This window comes from Oryctolagus cuniculus, chromosome 8 (genome assembly GCF_051225735.1).
Source record: "Oryctolagus cuniculus isolate XC-2025 breed Fujian yellow rabbit chromosome 8, ASM5122573v1, whole genome shotgun sequence".
Lineage (NCBI taxonomy): Eukaryota > Metazoa > Chordata > Mammalia > Lagomorpha > Leporidae > Oryctolagus > Oryctolagus cuniculus.
Genome location: NC_142874.1, coordinates 100,304,799 through 100,325,054, shown reverse-complemented (window position 1 = coordinate 100,325,054; position 20,256 = coordinate 100,304,799). Strand labels below are relative to the sequence as shown.

Below are 20,256 nucleotides of genomic sequence, written 5' to 3'. Positions count from 1 at the left end.
GGGATTGCTACCAACTGTCTATCTCATAGACAGGTGCATAATGTACTGATGCTGAGTAGTCGTGCCATGAAAAATAAAAATGATTAACAATTTTAACAATGTCTTTCCCAAATATGCTTTACTTAAAGAACACCCATACCAGAAAACCCAGTTTGGGAGCTGGTGGTTTCTCCCTTCTCGCGTTTCATGGGGGCTGTCCTGAGTGGAGCCTGTCTCCACAGTTTAAAGCAGTGGTTCCCCAATGTTAGTGCGCATCAGATTTTTCTGGAAGGCTGCTTTCCCCTAGACGGGTGGGCCCTACCTCAGAGTGCCCGGCTCAGCAGGTCTGGAGCGAGATGAACAGCCACAGCTCTGACCCGTGCCCAGGTGAAGCCGAACCTGCTGGTTTGGGACACACCTGTGCTAGATGGAGACCAGCCGCTTCTCACTTCAGTACGCAAACGCCCTGAGCGCTTGCTCCCGGCACCTGGGCCCCCTGCAAAGACTCCAACTCAGCAAAGTGGGGCAGACACTGGCCTTTCTAACAAGCTCCCCGATGAGGCCCCAGGAGGAGGGCCTCTCTGCCTTCAATGTCACCAAAGAAAGCGCTGAGGAGCCTTTGGAGCCCGCAGGTAGGATCCAGCGTTTCCTTTCCTCTTGTGTCTCGTCTGGAATCAGTCTCAGGCTTGGGTTCCTGAAACGTGGAAGTGCAGAAGCGGTGGATCTCCCTACAGCAGATCATCCCAGCCCTGTGCTTGAAGCCCAAGCGCTGACCGCCAGCAGTGAGGCTGAGCCCCACGAGGGAAGCCAAAAATCCATTCAGCCCCAAACGGTTCATGCGGTTCATTCGTTTTCCCAGCATTGCAGATTAGGAGCGTTATTTTCCCCTGAATTTGGGGCCTAAACGCCACAGGCAAGTTTCCTTGGCGCATGCGCTGAATGGGGGCGTGGCATTTTCTCTCTGGTCTGGCTGCTCCCTGCCTGTTTCTCTGACTCTGGGAAAGGCACCTGACGGATTTTGAAGATATTAACACCATCACTGGTTTCCACGCGTGGCTTCGGAACTCTCTAGTGAAAGCAACTTTTGTAGATCCCCAACACATAAAAACAAGTAGGAAGGAAGCACTGGGCGTTGTAACTTATTCCCATTTTAGCAGAAGGCAGCGCGACCTGGCACAACCACCCGAGAGCTGTGCATGCCTCATTCTCAGATCCAGATTTGGGACTCAAATCTAGGGGTCCTCGGAAGTTTCTTCTAGAAGTTTCTTCTAACATTCAGCACCTGCGGAGATTCTTGGTCGTTGTCGCTGCTCTGTGACACTCACCTGTTGGAATTCCCCAGAATGCCTTGGGCGCTTCTACAGACTCAGTGTGCTGGCTGTTTGCGTGCTTGAAACCATGATCCGTGTTTTCATCCCCTTAAAACTAACAAGCAGGTTTCTTTCTTTTCAAACTGCTGCAAAGTGCTTGGCGCTGGGAGGGGGAGGTAAGAGGCAAGGTTGTCTGTTCCCCCCTGGGGAGGTCCGGGGCTTGCTTTGTTTTCATAGCTGTGCTGTGCAAATGAACTGAAGGTTTAACACTTAGGTGCTGCTTGAAGCCCTGGCTAGGGAGTCCGGGAGGCCGGTGCGGGCCCTGCCCGAGCCCCTGTCGGACAGCTGCTCCGAGAGCTGCGAGCCGAAAAATTTGTTGCCATGGCTTAGCCTGAAACAAACCCGGGCCTGTTCTGGGGTGCGGATTCTGCTCTCCCAGGTCGCTCTCTCCCTCGCTCTGTGTCATCCATGGGCTCGCGGCCTTTCCATCTTGCCTCCGCCCTCACGCTGCGGCCAGCCTCGTGATATAGAGCCCTGTCACCTCGCAGCAGTCTCGGCGGTGCGGGGATGGGCCTCTTCCTCTTGCTTTCCCCAGCTATAGTGGAGCCTCTGTCCGTGGGGACTTTGCTGTGGGACCACCTTGCAGGCGTTAATACTTTTCCCACTAAACCTGCTTGGCCAGAGGCCAAGGTGAAGGCTGCTCTCAGCAGTGTAATGGAGATTCCAGGATCCCATTCGGTTCCTCTTGAGGCCCCCAGAGCGCAGCGGCCCCCTCCTCCATCGGTGCTTGTCCTCTTCCAATTTCCCGTGCTCTCTCCCTGCCCACACGCTGGGAGGGGATTCTGCGTTTGGTGGAACCTGGGACAATGCCCTTGGCTCCTATGTCAGTTACCCCCATCTCAGAGGACCCCTGAGAGGTTTGAAGGACCACCGTGTCCTAGGAAACAGTTGCAAACATTTCTCCAAATTCCATGCGATGTATTAGGGAGCAAATGCATATACGTGCAAGAGCTCAAATGGTCTTAAAGGGATAACCTGGGTGTATACACACACACACACACTCACACTCTGCATGACTTAGTAACAATTGTGGAGAGACAATTAAGGAGAGACTTAGGTCATCTGTACTGTTTAAAGATGAAAATAAGCGTTAACTCCAGAGATCACAAACTCTTAAAGGAATTTGTGTCTGTCCTTATACAACAGATGGAGTAACGAAATGGCCCATGTTTCCAAACTGGACATAGGAGAGACCACCATTTGCATGTTTTCTATCAGCTCTTCCTACGAACCAAATGTGAACTGTCATCCCAGAATGCATTTCTCCAAGGGAGTGGAAAGAGTGATCCGTGTGTTGGTGCCCAGTGCCTTCTGTCACGTGTACTTTTGTCAAAGATGTATGGGGGCCCCTACCATTGACTGCATTCGGGTCACTGGGGACATGGCAGAGAGGGACGCAATGGACAAGCTAGTGGCTGAATGTGCAGCACGTCAGACGGTCGGGCTGCGCAGTCCGGATGCGCGGGAGTGCAGGTGTGGGTGGACCCAAGGGAGCCGCAAGGGTATTTGGAAGGCATTTGTTCCAGGCAGAGGAAGGGCAGCTTGGCACGTTCAAGGAACAGTGGAGGACCAGGCGGGCTCCAGGGAGCAGGAGAGCAAGCCGGCTGCGGCGGCCGCACAGGGTCTGGGAGACCATTTCAGGGCTTTGGTGTTTACTCCAAAGACAAAGAGCTAACAAGTCCTTTAGGCTGCTATTCATTCTCTCTCTGTCTCCCCTGACGTCTCTGGCAGGTCTTTGGCAACCGTGGACCACATTCCGATGTCCGTGAATGAAGGGCTGAGTGTGTCTGCAGCATTGGTAACCACCTTTGACTTTTACTGTGATTTGTTCTCAGGGCAGGGCTTCCTGAATGTTCTATTTTTGGCTTGTAAGAAAAATTATGTCCTTCTCATCTTGATGAAATTTCACAAGTCTGGGCTGCCTCTAATTTCCGTAATAGAAACTGTAGTAGTCTTCAAGTTTCCCTTCCTTGCTTCTTGATGGTTTGCTGCCCAGAGGGAGCTCATTCTCACAGGGTGGGCGGCGTCATGAGATGAACATCTGGCAGCCCCTTGCTCAGATCGGCTTTAGGCACTGGGAAGGCGCTTCGCGGGGCATTCTCAAGGGCTGGGATGACTGAGAAACCGATGCAAGAGACTGGAAGTCCGTGCATCGCTAAAGGACACCAGAGCTTGGCGCTTCGCGGGGCATTCTCAAGGGCTGGGATGACTGAGAAACCGATGCAAGAGACTGGAAGTCCGTGCATCGCTAAAGGACACCAGAGCTTATGTCAGTGAACTTGCAGCCACAGGTGAAGGGAGTATGCTCTGCTGGCGGCCACCGAAGAGGTGTTCTGGGCTGAAAGATAAAAACACAAAGCTATTGTTTTTTGCTTATTTCTTTGGTCGCTACGTTGTCTTAAAGTGAGTCTCACCTGTCCTGGAGACCTGCAAGGCTTTAGGGAAAACACATTGGTATCCCTGCCCAAGATATCTTATTCTGGGGGAGAAAATAACTCTTAGGAGCACTCTCAGGGCAAAAGGGTGTCCTGAGCACATAGGATAAGCGTGTTCATGTTCAAAGGGTCTGGCCTGCAAGAGACTTTGCCATGGTGTTGGGGACCAGCTTGATGGGGACTGTGAACTGCCAGTGGGGCTGTCACACCCACCCCTTGTTCAACGCCTTTGGTGAGGTGGCTTCCTTACACCGCTCCTCCACCCTGCCCTCTCCCTGTCTTCCTCAGTTACTGTCCAGCCAGCCAGTGTTGACCTTGACCTTCAAACTACCTTCTGGCCCCCTAACCAAGTTCTCCAAGCTTTACAGCCATGAGCTCTTTCTGGGCACACAGAGGGATGTTTAATCCCAGGACAGTGTTTGTTCCTTTTGGATTCCAGGTACACCATGCACATTTGCTTTTTGTGTGGCCAGGTTTCATGAAGTTCAAACATTGAGGGACAAGTTGGCAGGTGATCATTTAACCCAAACAAGAGAGGCTCAGCGGGGTTCTACCCCACCCCCACCCCCACCCCCACCAATTACCACCCTCAACCAATCATTTATCAGAATAATTCCCCCAAACACTTCCCTCTAATTCCGTTTCCAGATCACCACCTCTCTGTGACATCATGGGAACTTAGTGCAAATAAATCTCCAGAGAAACCCACACTGGACAGATATTGAAATGGATGGCCGTGCGAGGGCATCACTTATCTCCTCAGAGTGCAGGGTTTATCACGACAGCCAGGCTTTGACAAAAAACACTCCTGGGGCTGCTGTGTCCCTCGGTACCTCCAGTGCATTCGCCATCAAATCTGGACATAGCCCAGAGCGGAATTAGAGCAGGATCTTATTAGCAGCTTCCAACTGGGGCCATGGTTTAGAGTACGAGAGGAAGCAACCGTGGTCATGTGCTATTCTTATTACCATTGCTGCTACTGCTATTTAAGAGGTGTGGTGGGAGAGATCGGGGTTGTGCCTTTTGAAATTGGTTTTTGTTGCTGATGAAGAGGCAACCATGCAAAAGATACCCTGTCCCACATTGGAACCATTGTGCATGGAAGTTTTGCGGCACTGCAGGGAGTTAGATGTTATAGGATGTTATAGATGGCATGAAGCTTAGGAGCGGCCAAACTCTGGGTAATTTCTGAGTATTAGCTTTTCAGTTACACAGAGAGAGAAGGAGAGAGAGAGAGAGAGAAATAGAAATAGAAATAGAAATAGAAATAGAAATAGAAATAGAAATAGAAATAAATAGAAATAGAGAGAGTGTCCATCCATTGGTTCACTCCCCAATTGGCTGCAATGGCCGGAGCTGCACCGATCCAAAGCCAGGAGCCAGGAGCTTCTTCTGGGTCTCCCACATGGGTGCAGAGGTCGAAGGACTTAGGCCATCTTCTACTGCTTTCCCAGGCCACAGCAGAGAGCTGGATCGGAAGAGGAGTAGCCGGGACTCGAACTGGTGCCCATACAGGATGGTGGCACTGTAGGTGGTAGCTTTACCCACTGCGCCACAGTGCCAGCCCCATCATTTGACTCTTTCTAACCCAGGTCAACCATATTCAGTGTTCATTGAAACCCAGGATGCAAGACAGGGAAGAAAGCTAAAAGGGGAGCTGTTGGGTGATGGCAAAGATAATTTGGGTTTTGTTGTTGTTATTGTTGTTGTTCTGGATTTATTATTTAGGAAGCAGAGTTATAGAGAGGGAGAGACAGAGAGAGAGGCCTTCCATCCACTGGTTCACTCCCCACATGGCGGCAACAGCCAGAGCTGAGCTGATCTGAAGCCAGGAGCCAGGAGCTTCTTCTGGGTCTCCCACGTGGGTGCTGGGGCCCAAGCACTTGCCATCTTCCACTGCTTTCCAAGGCACATTAGCAGGGAGCTGGATAGGAGGAGGAGCAGTCGGGACACCAACCGGATCCCATATGAGATGCCAGCACCACAGGTGGAGGCTTAGCCTACTACGCCACAGTGCTGGCCCCGAAGATAATTCTTCCAGGGAAGCAGCACAGATGTCACTTCAGAGTGAGCTGGTGTACAGGGGCCGTGGATGGGAGGGGATGAGAGTCTGGTCTCCATGTGGGGAACAGGGAGTAGCAGAGGCTGGGCGCAGCGACGAATCCAGAATCCTTCCAACTAGAAAGGAAGCCATCACAGGAAGCGGAGATCATTAGCTTTGTTTTAGAACTGGGGAAACTCAGGGCTGGCACTGTGGCACAGTGTGTGTTCAGCTGCTGCCTGGGACACTGGCATCCTGTGTGTGTGCCAGTTCAAGTCCCAGTTATTCCACTTGTGATCCAGCTCCCTGTTAATGTGTTTGGGAAAGCAATGCAAGATGGCCCAAGTGCTTGGGCCCCTGCACCCATGTGGGGACCTGGATAGAGTTCTAGGCTACTCACTCCTGGCCGAGCCCTGGCCATTGTGGCCATCTGGGACGTGAACCAGTGGTTAGAAGATCTCTAGCTCTTGTTCTCTTGCTCTCTCTGTAAGTTTCTTTTTCAAATAAATAAATAAATCTTAAAAGAAAAAGAACTGGAGAAATTGAGGTGCCTTTTACAAGGGAGCTGATGATAGAACCGGAACTCGTGTCAGGATCCATCTCCGAAGCAAGTGCTCCGTGGCCTTGTCTAGGAGTTGGGAGTGAGGGGCTCCACGACTGATCACAAGGTGATAGACACGAAAGGAGTGTATTTTGGGCTGCTGAAGAGTTCAGGTTCCATGGCAGACTCTTGATTCTCAGAATTTCATTCCTTTGTTTCAAAAACTACCAACAGGCTGCCTGCCCGCTTGCCCATTGTGGTCTTTGTGTGACCATATAATGTGACCGTATAATCCTAACGATTACACAGCCAAAAGACCAGGTGTTTTGTCTCGGGGAGAGAGAGATTGGATGATGTGTGATTGACCAGTTGGGTCTCCTGGGGCTGGGGCTGAGTGGCCTCTGGGTCTTTGGCCTGGCACCAGAGATCGTGGTTTGTCTCCCGGGGTTTCTGGATCAGCTCCGCTCAGCTTTGTCGCCTGCCTCCTGGTGAGCACCTGGGTGTGAGCTCCGTTATTTTTTTGTGACAAGCTGTTTTGCTTTCAGTAGCAAAGTAATGCAATGAAAGAAGAGCTTTAGCAAGCACGGAGAAAGACAAAGTGGTAGATGAAAATGAAGATTGGGTGGGTGTTTGGTGTAGCAGTTAAAACACTGCTTGAAATACCTGTATCTCTTTCTGAGTGCCTGGGTCTGAGTCCCAGCTCCACTTTTTTTTTTTTTTTTTTTTTTAGTATTTATTTATTCGAAAGACAGAGTTACAGAGAGGCAGAGGCAGAGAGATAGAGGGTTTTCCATCCACTGGTTCACTCCGCAAATGGCTGCAATGGTTAGAGTTGGGTCGATCTGAAGCCAGGAGCCAGGAGCTGCTTCTGGGTCTCCCATGCAGGTGCAGGGGCTCAAGGGCTTGGGCCATCTTCTACTGCTTTCCCAGGCTGAAGCAGAGAGTTGAATCAGAAGTGGAGCAGCCAGGACTGGAACCAGCGCTATATGGGATGCCGGCACTGTAGGCAGAGCCAGCTCCACTTCTGACCCAGCTTTCTGCTACCATGCACCCTGGGAGACAGCAAGAATTGGCTCAAGTACTTAGGTCCCTGCCACCCAGATGGGAGACCCTGATCGAGTTCCAGGCTCCTGACTTTGGCCCTGGCTATTTCAGACATTGGCAAGTGAACCAGTAGATGGAAGATCTTTCTCCTACCCGCCCCCCCTTACCCCTGCCCACGGCCCTCCTTTTGAAGTGAGAAATAAATAAATTAAGAAAACATGAAGTCACTTCAAAGAATTTGTAGGAAAATGGAATTAAAAGGTAATTTTGGTTTGGTACAAAAAAAATCTTTGAAATCCATGTATAGTTCTTTCAAAACATGCATTTTCCATGAACTTCTGAGGACCCCTCAGAGGTCTTTAACTGTGGTGCATAAAGCACTTGGCGCAGTTGCTAGCACTCCCTCATATTTGCTAGCTTCCATTCACGTCTGTCCACTTAACATGCTAGGGAGCAGAGTAGTTCTTGTAAGTTGAAGATGCCAGTGAGTGGGTAATGTTAGTGTTGGGAGGCACTTGAGCTTCCGAGTCCAAGTCTTGTTTTATAGCGGAGGATAGAAAGGCCCATCCAGGAAAAGCTGTTTTACCCAGCTTGTGCAGCATGAGACTGTTCCTGTGTTGAGGACTTAGTTCATTCCCGTGTGATGGCATAAGATAAGCCAGTATCAGAAAAGTTTTGAAGAAAGCTCTAACGGAACCATGCATTGAATAATAGCCAGGGTTGTTTTTTTATTATTATTATTCTTTCCTTTTTTCCTCTTTTTGTCTTCTTCTTTCTTGAACTGAAAAGGATCTTAAAACCCTTCTGCATGGGTGTCTATTGACGGGCTGTAGCTCTTGACACAAACCTGCTTCTTTGCACAGAGGTTGTGTCTGGGAACAAGTCCCAGGCCTTGTGCCCCCCACACTGCTGCCGTGTTCTGTGAGGCTCCTCAATATGACAGCAAACAGGAGACATGGAAAATCGAAAATACAGTCAACGTGCGGGCCCAAGACTTTTGGATTTCCTGCAGCATTGCATTTCCAAATGCAAAATTCAGCAGTTGACAATTTTTAAACTTTCCACCAACCGACAACTCCTGTCTACCGTGGAAATCATTACGTAAAGAAAGAACATTTTAAATTCAATGCATTTGGAAGGCTGTAATCTCAGAACAACTGACAGCTCTTCCCCCGTGAGGTCGGCTGGCGGTCTAGCCCTGACACACAGATAGATGTCTTTTTGTTTTTGGACGTATAAATGTTGCACAAGACGCCTGATGTGACTCCAAATGAGTGAACACTTGAACATCTTTGATCATCCGGCCCCCGACTACCAGCTGAAATATCTGTATTGCCACTGTGGCTGAATTTTGACGACTGCTCTGTGTTCAACCTCCTGCCGAGTTTTTCTCAGCTCTGCAACAGCCCCCGTGGCTTATTTCTCCTCTTGCAGAAATAAGACAGAGAGATAATGATAGTCTAATCACTGTGCCGCTGAGAGGGCCATTCCCAAACCTATGCAGAAAAGGAGCTGTCTGCCCTGCGTCCCTGGGCTCACCACTGTGTTGGAGTTGCACTTTGATTTCTTTGACCATAAGCTGTGCAGTGGAGGTGACTTTTGCCTGCTGGTGGCCGTGGGTAAGGCAATTAGGAAGTCTGACATTATTCTTGGAAGGATTTTAAGCAAAATATCATAGTTCATCAAAACCTGTTTGCAGAAACGCCAAACAGTTAATGGTCATTTAGGTCCAGAAGGAAAAAATTTATGGCTGCCAGACCACCTTCATGTGGGAGATTTGGCCATAAATTTTAAATATCCATTGTGAGAATTATATTATGTGTAAGGAAATCAGCATCCTGTGGTTTTACAAGTGGGCCTTAGAAAGGCAGAATGCACAAAGGCACCGTATGAATAGAAAGACCTAGAAATGTATGCAGAACAAGCCAATAAAAAGGCATCTTGGAGACTGCTGGCGCCTCCTACAAGGCTTTTGGGAACAGGCACCATTCTGAAAGCATATAACTTTTTCAAAAGACAAGATGGCGGTGTGCGGTTCTGAACATTTTGAACACCTGGCATCGCTACCAGTTTGGAGCGCTATGTGCTGTTGACAGGGCTCGTGCTGCACAAACTGCCCCAGAGACGCTGAGGAGGAAGCACACTCTAGCTAGACGCTGGTGCCTTGCCTGGGTTCTCAGTCTACTGGGTGTGGCTAGCCTGTGTCTGGCGCTTGTGCCCAATCAAAACAGGTTCCATCTAAGGGGTAGACAAGTCACAGAATGATCCCTGCTGGGTAGAGAGTTAGAAAAATGTACTGTCCCTCGATGTCCACATAGCCCCCAGGGGACCAGCCCCTAAACATCCGGGAGCACAGTGTGCCTAAGAACCTTCCTAACACGAGACTGGTGCCTCTTCCTTAGGGTGGACACAGCTCCACCGGGGACCGGGGCATGAGGCACGGTAAGCAGTGGCTGAGCGTTAGCTCCAGTCCTTGCCTCTCTGCCTGTCCTTGCCAACTGGAGCTGTTAGGACAAAAAATACCACAGGCTGGGTGGTGCCAACAGCAGATGTCTGTTTCTCTTGATTCAACAGGCTCCACAGTCTGAGGTCAGGATGCCCACAAATTCCTGATGAGGGTTCTCTTGCAGCTTACATAGCCACATGGGAGAGAGAGAGAGAGAGAGAGGGAGAGAGAGAATCTCTCATGTTTCTCATAAAGGCTCCAATCCCACTCATGTTGCCCTCATGACCTAAACACCTCCCAAAGACCCTCTTCCAAATACCATCACAGTGCAGATTAGGATTTCATCATAGGAATTTGGGGACATCCTAAACATTCAGTTTAAAAATAGCCCGCTTTGATGCCTTGCAGCAAATGCCCTAAGCCAACCACAATGGGGAGTCAGGGCTAGAGACACATGATAGGCCTGTATCCCTCCCTGGGTTTACAACTCTTGAATATCTCAGTGCAGCCCGATGAGCCGGCACCTCTGTCACCCACAAAGATGCCCACAGCGGTGTTTCCTCTTGGCCTTGGCTTTCTGCCACTCTTGCCTTTCCCCAGCTCATGTAAACACGCACATCCTGAGTGCACGAGGCAACACGACCCTTGCCTGCACAGACACCACGCTCTAGAGATGTCGCACAGGAATATGCAAGGTCACAAGCAGTAAGGCACACTGTGGGGAGTGCTCGTAGAGGAAGCACAAGCTGCAAGCACATGAGGAGGAGCCCCGAACCCAGATATGGCATCAGAAATGACTTCCTGGAGGAGGCGTGGTTAGGCTGGTACCTGCTGACGCCAACCAAGAAAAGGGTGGGAGCTGGAAGGTACCATAGACGAGGATGGAAGGTTGGCTTGAGGGAAGCACAGGGCACATTGTGACGGACTTGGTGGGCTGTGTCATGGAGACTGGATGTTCTTCTGTGGGCCAAGGGAAGACCGCTGGATGGTTTGGAGTAGAAGTACCATGTCATCTGCTAATGATCCCACAGCCCCTGTAGTCACGATTCTCCATGGCTTCAAAACTTTGCCTTTACTTCATAGCAAACCCATCCTGTAACAAGGGCTCCTCTGGCTTGTTAAGGGAGGACTCTGAGACTGGCTGCACTCTACCACTGTGCTCTCCCATCACGGTAGCAGCACAATTCCCGAGACAGAGTGAGTTTTGCAGTACCTGGCTTGTTGCCAGCTCCTCTTTCTGCAGGTAAGCTCCGTGAAGATGGGAGCCTCGTTTATCATGGTCACTCCCATGGCAAATACTCAGTAAGTAGTTCATGAGCTAGTGGGTGAATGTCCCCTGGCGCGTAGCCCCGCTGCTCCCTGGCACCCTGGGGCTGCCCAACACGCCACCCCTGGGAGCTGGGGTCCAGGGCCTGACTCGTGAAGTCCCTGCCATGGACTGAGAGCGCAGACCAGGCTTTCAGGATGTGCACAGTTAATTGTTTTTAATCCGTGCTTTCCTGTGGTGGCTATGACATTGCCATGACTGATCTCTTAGGGAGTCTGTTCCCATTCATGGCCTCGTTGTAAATGCAGTAGGAAGTCCTGGAGATAATGACCAGAAAACTACAATGTTGGCTTCAGCAGAGAGATCCTCAGCTTGGGAGAGCCCAAGAACCAACAAGTCTTCATTGACCTGGAATGTATTAGTGTCCCTATTCATCACATGAAAGTTTTGGGCTTAAAATTGGATTATATATCAGACCCTTTCTATTTAATTCAACAAACATTCGCCAAGTTCTTATATTTCCAGACATGAAATCGGATTCTCAGTTACTCAGGAGCACAGTTACTCTCTTTGGCTGCCATGTTAGTTTTCTATTTCATTTATAACCGATCGCCTCAAACTTGGTAGCTGAATGCAGGCCAGTTTTATTAATATACCATTCAGGAGACCAGATGTCCAAAACAGGTCTTGTAACATCGAAGTCAAGTTGTTGGTGGGACTGGGTTTTGCTCCTGGAGACTCCAGGCACGAATTTGCCTCTTGCCTATTCCATTTTCTGAAGGCTGGCTGCAGTCCTTGGCTTCTGGTTTCCTTGTGATGTTGAAACCCCATGACCTCCACTGCCCTCATCCACCCTTTCCCTCACTCACCTACCTCCTGTTTCACGTGTAAGGACCCTTGTGGTACACTGGGCTCATGTGGCTAATTCAGACTGCTGTCTCCATCTCATGGCCCTTCATCTACTCACATCTTCAAAGCCCTTTCCATCATGTAGGTATTCTGTTTGCAGGCTTTGAAGATCAGGGTATGGATATTTTTGGGGGACCATAAGCTGACTCCCCCAACTATCATACGATGCTGCTGTCCAATTTGCTGAAGAAATGGTGTGTACTTTGAAGTCAAATCAGATCTAATTTCACTTCTACCTATACCACTTCCTAGAAAGACAATCTTGGGAAAGTTAATTTATTCATCTAAAGATTTACTTATTTACTTGAGAGGTAGAATTACAGAGAGAGAGAGGAAGAGAGAGAGAGAGACAGACAGACAGAGACAGAAGTCTTCCATCCACTGGTTCACTCCCTGAATGGCTGCAAAGGCTGGAGTTGAGCCAATCCAAAGTCAGGAGCCAGGAGCTTCTTCTGGGTCTCCTACGTGGGTTCAGGAGCCCAAGCACTTGGGCCATCTTCCACTGCTTTCCCAGGCCATTAGCAGGGAGCTGGGTCAGAAGTGGAGCAGCCGGGACTCAAGCTGGTGGCCATCTGGGATGCCAGTGCCACAGGTGGTGGCTTAACCTACTAAACCACAGCACAGGCCCCATTTATTGAATGTAAGCCTCAGTTTTACTATCTATCAAATGGGAAAAACAGTATTACCTTATCTCCTGGGGTTCTGAAGTTTATAGACAATGGCAGGTGTCACCTGGACCTAGTACGATACTTTAAAATGTCCGATCTTATCACTGTTAATTTCTCTTCCTGACAGTGCAGGATTCTCTGTGAGTTGGGGGAGATTTTCAAAGCCTTTACTGGGGTAGATCATGATTTTTTTAAACAACGTTTTCTCATTACTAACTAGAAATTTTTATAGTTTTCCTAAGAGGAAATCAGAGAATACTCAATAAAATCCAGTTAGGAAAAAGTCACTGGAAGTCATACACACTTTTAGAAAAAGCTTTGAATTCCAACAAGACCTTGTGCGTGTGCCCTCAGACCAATTTTATAAGTACGTTGTTAGTCTTCCAGTGGATCGAAGATGCAAGCCCCACCAGGTTTGCATCTGTGGTCTTTATTGGAATCTACTTTCCTCTTTTTTTTTTGGGTGGGGGGGAAGCTTGGCAAAAATTCCTTCCGGACTCTTACCTTGAAATCCTCCCGACACGTGTAGGGCCAGCATCGTAAATTAGACTGGACACCACCCACTCCTCTTTCAAATGAAATTCCCCTGGAACAAGACTCATTTCCTGCTGCTCCCTTTCCAAGTGACTTTGGTATAATTTCCTATACATTCAAAGGAGATGCCAATTTGCAATCAAAATCTTAAAAACAGCCTCACCCCGCAGGCAGCCTGAACTGGCCTCCAGGCAAGGTTCTATCAGATCCTTGCCTTTCTGTTCTCTTCCTTATCAGGGAGCAGCTCTGCCTGATGCAGCTGAGTGAACCTTGTGTTCTGCTGATCACAGGAACTGGTGATCAGTGCCTGTTTTGAAAATCATGAACAGGAAAATAACCGGAGAGTAACTGCGGCCATCCCATACCCCCACCCCTCTAGCACACACATGCCCAGATACACACACACACACACACACACATGCAAGAATGTATGAACAAGAATCCCCTGATGGCCAGAGCACAGATGAATTGGTAGGACAGTGAGGCCATTCCTAGAAGCTCTGAATTACTGACAAGGACAATTCGTGGCTCACTCACACACCTGTTTCAGATGTGATCATCTTGGGGCTTGGTGCCGTGGCTCACTTGGTTAATCCTCTGCCTGCGGCGCCGGCATCCCATATGGGTGCCAGGTTCTAGTCCCGGTTGCCCCTCTTCCAGGCCAGCTCTCTGCTGTGGCCAGGGAGTGCAGTGGAGGATGGCCCAAGTGCTTGGGCCCTGCACCCCATGGGAGACCAGGAGAAGCACCTGGCTCCTGCCGTGGGATCAGCGCGGTGCGCTGGCCGCAGCGCGCCGGCGGCGGTGGCCATTGGAGGGTGAACCAATGGCAAAGGAAGACCTTTCTCTCTGTCTCTCTCTCTCTCACTGTCCACTCTGCCTGTCAAAAAAAAAAAAAAATCACTAAAAAAAAAAAATGAAGAAGAAAAACTGGTTGTTATTACTGCTCTGGAAGATGTTAAGTCTTTTAACCTTCCTTGCAGTGAATCTTTTGTGTAACCAATAAGTATTTTTTTTTAAGATTTATTTTATTTATTTGAAAGAGTTACAGCGTAAGGTAGATACAGAGAGAGAGGTCCTCCATCCACTGGTTCACTCCCCAATTGGCTTCAACAGCCGGAGCTGTGCTGATCTGAAGCCAGGAGCCAGGAGCCTCTTCCGGGTCTCCCACGCAGGTGCAGGGGCCCAAAGACCTAGGTCATCCTCCACTGCCATCCAAGGCCATAGCAGAGAGCTGGATTGGAAGAGGAGCAGCCAGGACACAAACGGGTGCCCAGATGGGATACTGGCTCCTAAGGCCAGGGTTTTTAACCTGCTGTGCCACAGCGCTGGCCCCACTAATAAGTCTTAAAGCAGAAATGTGCCCAGGCATTTGGCTCTGTGGTTAAGATACCCCTTAGGACACCCGCATCCCGTGTCAGAGTGCCTGATTTTGAGTTCTAGCTCTGCTTCCCACCCAGCTTCCTGCTGACCGTACCCTGAGGGGTGGGGTGCCTTCAGCATCCATTCTGATAAGCTGGTGTCCTTGAGGCACCAGTTAGATATGTCAGTAATCATCCCCCTAACCCCCATGTGGACCCTGGTCCCCCATCTCTAGGGCTTGGTTTACAGAAGGTTTGAATCAGGAATTACTAGCTCCCTCAATAAACAAGATGTGCATGGCTAAGCCTTCACATACTGTTAAAGCAAATCTACTAACAAGTTCTTCTAGGGGCCGGCTTTGTGGTACAGCAGGTTAAGCCTCCCTCTGTGATGCCAGCGTCCCTTATGAGCACTGGCTTGAATCCTTGGTGGCTCCACTTCTGATCTAGCTCCCTGCTAATGTGTCTGGGAGGGCAGCAGAAGATGGCCCAAGTTCTTAGGCCTCTGCAGCCCACATGCGAGACCCCAGTGGAGTTCCAGGCTCTTGGCTTCAGGGTGACTCAGTCCTGGCTATTGCAGCCATTTGAAGAGTAAACTAGTGAATGGAAGGTATTATCTCTTAAATAAATAAATCTTTTTTTTTTATTATTTGACAGTTAGTGTGAGAGTCAGAGAGAAAGGTCTTCCTTCTGTTGGTTCACTCCCCTAATGGCTGCTATGGCCAGGCGCACTGCACCGATCCAAAGCCAGGAACCAGGTGCTTCCTCCTGATCTCCCATGCAGGTGCAGGGCCCAGGTACTTGGGCCATCCTCCACTGCCTTCCCGGGCCACAGCAGAGAGCTGGCCTGGAAGAGGGGCAACCGGGACTAGAACCCGGCGCCCATATGGGATGCCAGCACCACAGGTGGAGGATTAACCAAGTGAGCCACTGTGCCGGCACCAAAATAAATAAATCTTTTAAAAAATCAAGTTCTGGAGCCGGTGCTGTGGCATAATGGGTAAAGCCACCACCTGTGGCACCATACGGGCACTGGTTCAAGTCCCGGCTACTCTTCTTCTGATCCAGCTCTCTGCTATGGCCTGGGAAAGCAATGGAAGATGGCCCAAGTCCCTGGGCCCCTGCACCCACCTGAGAGACCCGGAAGGAACTCCTGGCTCCTGGCTTCAGATCAGCTCAGCTCTGGCCATTGTGGCCAATTGGGGAGTGAACCAGCAGATGGAAGACCCCTCTCTCTCTCCCTCTCTCTCTCTGTAACTCTACCTGTCAAATAAATAAATAAATCTTTTTTTTTTAAATGAAGTCCTTCCTCACTAGGGTTCCTGTTTGCTGTTGGGCCATCTCCATTCACTGAAATAGTCCAGAAGTGGGACCCTTCATTGCCCTACGAGCCACTCAGAAGCAGGATCTTACACTCAGTTGATTTAAAGTGCATAGAAAGGTGTATTTGGCTGATGTATAGGAAGTTGTGTCTGTGCTCCACTGAGGCCCAGGCAGGAGGTCATCTGCTTGTCCTTCTAATAAGGGCAGCTGGTGAAAGATGATGCTCTTTTAGAACTGCCCTCATCCCCTACCACCACTTCTCATGGTCAAATCATCGTTTTTTAAAAACTGAAATGTCTCCACTATACCACAGTGCAGGCCCAACATCTCGACTAGCGAACAGAAGTGCCTCAGTTCTTTTTTTTTTTTTAAAGATTTGTTTATTTATTTATTGGAAGGTCACAGAGAAAGATCAACTGGATCACCCCCTAAGTGGCCACAACAGCCAGGGTTGCAACTCCATCCAAGTCTCCCACATGGTGGCAGGAGCCCAAGTACTTGGGCCATCTTCCACTACCTTCCCAGGCACATTAGCAGGGATCTGGGTTGGAAGCGGAGCAGCTGGGACTTGAATTATTGCTATGATATGGGATGCTGGTGTTGCAAATGATGGCTTAACCTGCTGTGCCACAGCACTGGCCTCATAAATGACCCAGATCTCACAGAAGAATGGGCAGCATTTCAGAATGATGAGAGCCGTTGTTGTAAACAAAACTCTGGGGGAGCCTCCAGTGGCTTTAATGGTCACCAAACTCACAAGGCAATGGTGCTTGCCAGCTGGGACCCTTTCATATCGTTGATTTGGCTGGCCTGCAAATACCATTGGAGATGTTGCTAAGAAGATTTTTTTTTTTTTTGATAGGCAGAGTGGACAGTGAGAGAGAGAGAGAGAAAGGTCTTCCTTTTGCCGTTGGTTCACCCTCCAATGGCCGCCGCGGCCGGCGCGCTGCGGCCGGCGCACCGCGCTGATCCGGTGGCAGGAGCCAGGAGCCAGGTGCTTTTCCTGGTCTTCCATGGGGTGCAGGGCCCAAGCACCTGGGCCATCCTCCTCTGCACTCCCTGGCCACAGCAGAGGGCTGGCCTGGAAGAGGGGCAACAGGGACAGAATCTGGTGCCCCGACCGGGACTAGAACCCGGTGTGCCGGCGCCGCTAGGTGGAGGATTAGCCTAGTGAGCCGCGGCGCCGGCCCCAGAAGATTTTTTTTTAACTTTTATTTAATGAATATAAATTTCCAAAGTACGGCTTATGGATTACAATGGCTTCCCCCCCCCCCATAACGTCCCTCCCACCCGCAACCTTCCCCTTTCCACTCCCTCTCCCCTTCCATTCACATGAGGATTCATTTTCGATTCTCTTTATATACAGAAGATCAGTTTAGCATACATTAAGTAAAGATTTCAACAGTTTGCTCCCACACAAAGATAAAGTGAAAAATAATAGATGATTTTTTAAATGATGATGAAATCAGATCAGACCTATTGTCATGTTTAATCCCAGTGAGAGTCAAGTTGGGAATTGATAATTTCTTCTTCTTCTTCTTTTTTTTTTTTTTTTTTTTTTTTGACAGGCAGAGTGGACAGTGAGAGAGAGAGACAGGTGAGAAAGGTCTTCCTTTGCCGTTGGTTCACCCTCCAATGGCCGCCGCGGCTGGCGCGCTGTGGCCGGCGCATCGCGCTGATCCGATGGCAGGAGCCAGGAGCCAGGAGCCAGGTGCTTTTCCTGGTCTCCCATGGGGTGCAGGGCCCAAGCACCTGGGCCATCCTCCACTGCACTCCCTGGCCACAGCAGAGGGCTGGCCTGGAAGAGGGGCAACTGGGACAGAATCCGGCGCCCCGACCGGGACTAGAACCCGGTGTGCCGGCGCTGCTAGGCGGAGGATTAGCCTAGTGAGCTGCAGCGCCGGCCTTTTTTTTTTTTTTTTTTTTTACAGAAGATCAGTTTAGTATACATTAAGTAAAGATTTCAACAGTTTGCACCCCCATAGAAACACAAAGCGAAATATACTGTTTGAATACTCATTATAGCATTAAGTCTCAATGTACAGCACATTAAGGACAGAGATCCTACATCAGGAGTAAGTGCACAGTGACTCCTGTTGTTGACTTTACAAATTGACACTCCTGTTTATGGCATCAGTAATCTCCCTATGCACCAGTCATGAGTTTCCAAGGCTATGGAAGCCTTTTGAGTTCACCGACTCTTATCTTGTTTAGACAAGGTCATATTCAAAGTGGAGGTTCTCTCCTCCCTTCAGAGAAAGGTACCTCCTTCTTTGATGACCTGTTCTTTCCACTGGGATCTCACTCACAGAGATCTTTCATTTGGGTTTGTTTTTGTTTTTTGTTTTTGTTTTTGTTTTTGTTTTTTGCCAGAGTGTCTTGGCTTTCCATGCCTGAAATACTCTCATGGGCTTTTCAGCCAGATCGGAATGCCTTTAGGGCTGATTCTGAGGCCAGAGTGCGGTTTAGGACATCTGCCATTCTATGAGTCTGCTGAGTATCTCACTTCCCATGTTGGATCACTCTCCCCTTTATTTATTCTATCGGTTAGTGTTAGCAGGTACTAGACTTGTTTATGTGCTTCCGGTGACTTGATCAGCATAGCCCTGACTGTTAATGAACAACTTAATACATTATCCCTCTTAGTAGTTTTTTTGTCTGTTCTACTTAATATGACTGGTTTAATTCTGTAATTAATACACAGTTATTCTTAAGTGTTGAAATTTAACTGAAATGTGATCCCTGTTAAACATAACAGTAGGAATAAGAGAGGGAAGAGATGTACAATTTTGGACATGCTCAAGCTGACTTGCCCCAAATGGTAGAGTTAGAAACATACCAGGGGGCCGGCGCCGCTGCTCACTAGGCTAATCCTCCGCCTAGCAGCGCTGGCACACCGGGTTCTAGTCCCGGTCGGGGCGCCGGATTCTGTCCCGGTTGCCCCTCTTCCAGGCCAGCTCTCTGCTGTGGCCAGGGAGTGCAGTGGAGGATGGCCCAGGTGCTTGGGCCCTGCACCCCATGGGAGACCAGGAAAAGCACCTGGCTCCTGGCTCCTGCCATCGGATTAGTGCGGTGCGCCGGCCGTAGCACGCCAGCCGCGGCGGCCATTGGGGGGTGAACCAACAGCAAAAGGAAGACCTTTCTCTCTGTCTCTCTCTCACTGTCCACTCTGCCTGTCAAAAAAAAAAAAAAAAAAAAAAAGAAAAAAGAAACATACCAGGGGACTCCAATTAATCCCATCAAGGTGGCATGTACCAATGCCATCTCACCAGTCCAAGTGATCAATTTCAGTTCACAATTGATCATAATGAAAGGACTAAGAGTCAAAGGAAGCTAAGAAGATTTTTAAAGATCTGATTATTATTTAAGTTATTAGACTTGGAGTAAGTCATCTCCATAGCGTCCTGTGAGTTGAGAGCTCTGAGAGAAAAGACTAAGTCCCCCAGAGAGGAAGGAATGCTGCCTCTAGTTCTACCTTTGGACTCAAGACTGCAAAATCAGCTCCTGACAGAATTCCCAGCCTCCATGCCTGCCTTGTAGGTTTCTGACTTAAGCACCAGAATCATTCCTTGCAATTCCTTGCAATCTCTCTCTCTCTCCAGGATATCCTATTGCTTCTGTTTCTTTGGAGAAGCCTGACTACACATACATGTAACCAGAGAAATTGTTTGTGTTAGGAAAAGGCGACTACCTTTTATTTTTATTCTTAAATGATGTATTTATTCATGGGGCAGACTGTGGGGGTGGTGGGTTGAGCCGCTGCCTGTGACTCTGGCATCCCGTATGGGTGTTGTCTCACCTTCTGGCTGCTTCACTTCGCATCCAGCTCCTTGCTAAAGCACCTGGGAAAGCAGAAGATGGCCAAAGTGCCTGGGTCCCTGCTGCTGTGTGGGAGACCAGATGGAGTTCCAGGTTCCTGGCTTTGGCCTGGCCCAGTCCCAGTGATTGCAGCCATCTGGGGAGTGAACCCGTGGATGGAAGATCTCTTTAAGAGATTTATTTATTTGAGAGGCAAAGAGAGAAAGAGATGGAGAGAGACACAGAGACAGAGAGACAGAGTGAGTCAGACAGACATCCATCTTCCATCCCTGGTTAACTCTCCAAATGCCTGTAAAGCCAGTGCTAGGCCAGGCCAAAGCCTGGAGCCAGGAACTCCATCTGGTTCTCTCGTGAGGGTGGAAGGAGGCCAGGTACTCGAGCCATCATCTTCTGCCTTCCAGAGCCATTAGCAGGAAGCTGGATTAGAGATGTGGACCAGTGGGCCAGCTGGGACTTGAATGAACCAAGCACTCTGATAAGGGACGCGGGTGTCCAAGTGGCAGTTTAACCTTCTCACCACAA

The 20,256-nt window shown here is 49.4% G+C and overlaps 1 long non-coding RNA gene across 5 annotated transcripts in view; it reads left to right on the top strand.

Moving 5' to 3' along the window:
- The first annotated feature begins 137 nt into the window (after positions 1-137).
- The window catches only part of LOC149125100 (uncharacterized), a 37,593-nt gene continuing 17,474 nt past the window's right edge, over positions 138-20,256 (top strand). The window contains exons 1-2 of one of the 5 annotated variants that reach the window (XR_016212050.1): positions 138-1,465; positions 3,081-3,147. This is a non-coding gene — a long non-coding RNA (uncharacterized LOC149125100). The remainder of the gene's footprint in view (positions 1,466-3,080; positions 3,148-20,256) is intronic. The other 4 variants (XR_016212049.1, XR_016212051.1, XR_016212052.1 and 1 more) reach the window with 4 other exon arrangements.